This window comes from Lolium perenne, chromosome 4 (genome assembly GCF_019359855.2).
Source record: "Lolium perenne isolate Kyuss_39 chromosome 4, Kyuss_2.0, whole genome shotgun sequence".
Lineage (NCBI taxonomy): Eukaryota > Viridiplantae > Streptophyta > Magnoliopsida > Poales > Poaceae > Lolium > Lolium perenne.
The window spans coordinates 190,469,583-190,474,162 of record NC_067247.2 but is presented as its reverse complement, the minus strand read 5'-3'; positions in this window follow the sequence as shown (position 1 = coordinate 190,474,162).

Here is a 4,580-nt window from a genome sequence, read left to right as displayed (position 1 = left end):
GCATGGTTATTGAGTTTCATTATTTGATTATATCTAACATGCTTATGTTAGGATTCTATGATTCCAGCTATGTTTGCTTTTACACTTAGATTGATCAAAGTAGTGTGACAATATGTCACCTCAAAATATATTTGTTTGTTATCACTTACCTACTCGAGGACGAGCAGGAGTTAAGCTTGGGGGTATTGATATGTCCCGAACGTATCTATAATTTTTGATGTTCCATGCTTGTTTTGTTACAATTCTTATATGTTTTATGTGCACTTTTCCACACTTTTTAGCATTTTCTGGGACTAACCTATTAACGCTGTGCCGCAGTGTCAGTTCCTGTTTTCTGATTTATTTGTGTTTTCGAAAAGTTGTACATGAAAGTTTCTCGGAATTGGACGAAACAAAAGCCAAAGTCTTATTTTTCCGGGACGAAGACATATCCAAAAGGACACGCGCATGAGAGCTGCCACGTGGCAATACATAGGGCATGCGTGGCCCCACCCTTGGCCGCGCCTGGCCCATGTACTGGCGCCTTGTCGCCTCGTTTTCTCCATCCTTCCACCTATTTATTCCTCGTATCGGGAAAATCCCAGGGACCAGAGCCTCCATCCATGAAAAGTTCCGATGCCGCCGTCAACCGAACCCCTAGTTCGGGAGGGTTCTGTAGTCCATCCCGGCACCCTTCCAGAGAGGGAAATCACCGCCGGAGGCCTCTACACCGCCATGTCTTCATCCAAGGTGATGCGTGAGTAGTTCTCCACGGGACCATGGGTCCATAGAAGTAGCTAGATGGTTGTCCTGTCCTTGTTGTGCTTCATTTATAGATCTTGTGAGCTGCCTAACATGATCAAGATCATCTATTTGTAATTGCTACATGTTAGTTTGATGTGGATCCGATTTATATAGAGATTGCTTTGGTTGAGATTATGTATTATGTTATTATGATCTTGCATGCTCTCCTTTTCTAGTAGATGCTCTGGCCAAGTAGATGCTAGAGACTCCAAGAGGGAGTATTTATGCTCAATAGTGGGTTCATGCCTCTATTTAACCATGGCAAGTGACCTCGTTCTCTACGGTTGTAGATGTGCTCTTGCTACTAGGGAGAAAACAGCGGTGTTCTATTCAAGGGTAGTTTCATCGTTTACTTTACACACATTACTTAAAGCGATAGTCCATTGCTTGCAACTTAATACTGGAGGGTCTCGCGGATGCAATCCTGAAGGTGGATTATTAGTCATAAATGGAGTTGGATTACGGTCTATGTATATTCTTGTAATGCACGCATACTTTCATAGCATGTATTCTGCACCAACTATTAGCGTAGAATCTCTGTTTGTCAATTGTCCATCTGTAATTTGTTTACCCAGCATATTTCTTTATTTGGGAGGAGCCTCTAGTGAACCGTGGACCCCGGTCCTTCTTCTTTTAATTGCCATCTTCTACAACATTTTTCTGTTCTGTTCTCTGCAAACAATTCTTCTTCCACACGGTTCGTTTAATCCTTTGTTTTCAGCAAACCAGTGAGTTTGACAACCTCGCTGAAAGTTGGGGACAAAGTACTTGGTTGTTTGTGTGCAGGTCTCCACGTTGTTGCTGACGCCGGCAGTGTGCCCTGCCACGAGTTGGTTCGCAACACCTCGGGAGAGAACGTTTTTATCCTACTGGTCGATAAACCTTGGTTTCTTACTGAGGGAAAACTTCCTGCTGTGCTCATCATACCTTCCTCTTGGGGTTCCACTCAACGTTGCGCAAAAATTCTCCCGAATCAACTTCGCGCTCAGCAGCCGTCCGCCACCTGTGGCGCCGCGCTGAGGTAGTGATAGCCTCTTGTAAATCTTTGTGCTCTCCAGTGTTTAATGGAATGACACGCGGAGCTCCTCGGGTTCTCAAAAAATAAAAAAGGAGACCTTGAAACGAATAAATGATTACCTCTGAGATGTCCTAATTGTGACCGAGCGCATGCAATCTGGCACTCCTCTTTCTGACGGTGATGGCAGGCTTGTCACGCTGGAGCCGAAGTGGGAGCACCTCCTAGTGATGGCCATCGAGCGCTCATACCATGGAATTAGCGGCAATCCTCTCAGCGATGCAATGGAAAGAGTGGCAGCATCACGATTCATATGGAAGATCTCCCCTTTTAGCACCAATGCAAGGTAGTCCATTCCGGTGGGCACCGTCGGGTCCTCCACACAGGCTTCAGCGGCCACTCGGGGCCATTGCGGTGGACAATGTTGTATGTCGCGTTTTGCCATGGCGACGGCCTACACGACCTCTTCCGCGCACAGGTCCTAGACATCGCTGGTGTGCAGACACCACAACAACGAGGAGATATCAGGGCTAGGAGCAGACTAGGGCAGGAGGCTCGGGCAGGGCATGTGGTAAACCGGTGGAGGCAGATGGGAAGAAACACCATGGATAACGACCTCGCACGCTTGGCACCGCGCTGCCTAGGGTTTCCCGCCTCCGCGTCCTCTCCCTCTCTTCACTGCCAGCCGCTCACCCGCTGACCCCGAGGACGTCGAGACGCAGTTCTGGTCGGTGCCAATGATCTCCGGTGGGACGACGGCTTTCCGTGCGCTCCGTCCAGAGGGGAGCACGTCGGCCAGTGAGGACGATCATCATCCTCTTGCGGCTCTGGGTTTTGTGTACTGGATAGGCCACTACATCCTTTTGGGTCACCATACGCTGGCAGCTGCATCCCCTCCCGCCACCGGCCACCTACGCCTGCTCTCTTTCCATCGGTAGCCGCTCCCCATATCGTCGTTCACCACCTACTTTCTCGTTGCTGGCTACCACAAAATCTCTGGCAGCGGTAGTGTGGATGGAGAGTACCCCTCTTTTGCTGCAAGGATTGTGGTGGGGAAGAATTGAAGAGACCAGGAGAAGGAAATAGGCACGGGTCCAGAGAGATCCCGACGGTCAAAGCGGTGTGGAGAATCAGGTATCGGCAGCGCTACATCCCACGAAACCGACCGACAATCCAATGCGCTAGCTATGGTCACAATAGGAAAACATCCACCAGTGAAGCCTAGTATATCAGCAGTTTTCCCAAAATGATACCTAAACCCAAATTGTACACAAGAGAACCATAGGAAAATCAAAGCATTCAAAAGGAATACGTGTCACCACCACAGTAATTCGTATGAAACCCCAAGAAAAATCAAAGTTGTTGAGGTTTAGTATAGTACTTATGCATACAATAGAACTTATGTGACACAATAATTAACAAAGAAAGATGATTTTTCGATAAAGGGAATATATTAATATCAAAAGATATCAATTACACCCAGCCTCTGCAACAACGCAATATCCTAATGGCAGTACAGATGCACACAACTAAAAAGGAGAAAAAAAACTAAGAAATAAAATTCCCGCCACAATATCTCAGGTCTAGCAACAACAATACATCGACCACCAAGACAACACCTGAAATACAGACTCTTCAAAAGCGACGCCTCCAAGAAGGAAACAGTGCACCAGCGCCATCGTTGCCCGATCAAAGATCTTAGGTTTTCACCCTGAAGATAGTCCCCGCTCTCAAAACAATGCGTCCAATAAGGTCATTGCCAGGCACAACTAGTTAAAGCCAGACCTTGGGTTTTCAGCCTGAAAGATATGTGATACGCGTACAACACGCGTCCGTTGGGAACCCCAAGAGGAAGGTGTGATGCGTACAGCGGCAAGTTTCCATCAGTAAGAAACCAAGGTTTATCGAACCAGTAGGAGCCGAGAAGCACGTCGAAGGTTGATGGCGGCGGAGTGTAGTGCGGCGCAACACCAGGGATTCCGGCGCCAACGTGGAACCTGCACAACACAACCAAAATACTTTGCCCCAACGTGACAGTGAGGTTGTCAATCTCACCGGCTTGCTGTAACAAAGGATTAAATGTATAGTGTGGATGATGATGTTTTGCAGAGAACAGTAAGAACAAGTATTGCAGTAGATTGTATTCGATGTAAAGAATGGACCGGGGTCCACAGTTCACTAGTGGTGTCTCTCCCATAAGAAATAGCATGTTGGGTGAACAAATTACAGTTGGGCAATTGACAAATAAAGATGGCATGACAATGCACATACATATTATGATGAGTAGTGTGAAATTCAATTGGGCATTACGACAAAGTACATAGACCGCTATCCAGCATGCATCTATGCCTAAAATGTCCACCTTTGGATTAGCGTCCGCACCCCTTCCAGTATTAAGTTGCAAACAACAGACAATTGCATTAAGTATGGTGCGTAATGTAATCAACACAAATATCCTTAGATAAAGCATTGATGTTTTATCCCTAGTGGCAACAGCACATCCACAACCTTAGAACTTTCTCACATCGTCCTGCATTTAATGGAGGCATGAACCCACTATCGAGCATAAATACTCCCTCTTGGAGTTACAAGTAACGACTTGGCCAGAGCCTCTACTAATAACGGAGAGCATGCAAGATCATAAACAACACATAGATGATAGATTGATAATCAACATAACATAGTATTCCATATTCATCGGATCCCAACAAACGCAACATGTAGCATTACAAATAGATGATCTTGATCATGATAGGCTGCTCACAAGATCCGACAATGATAG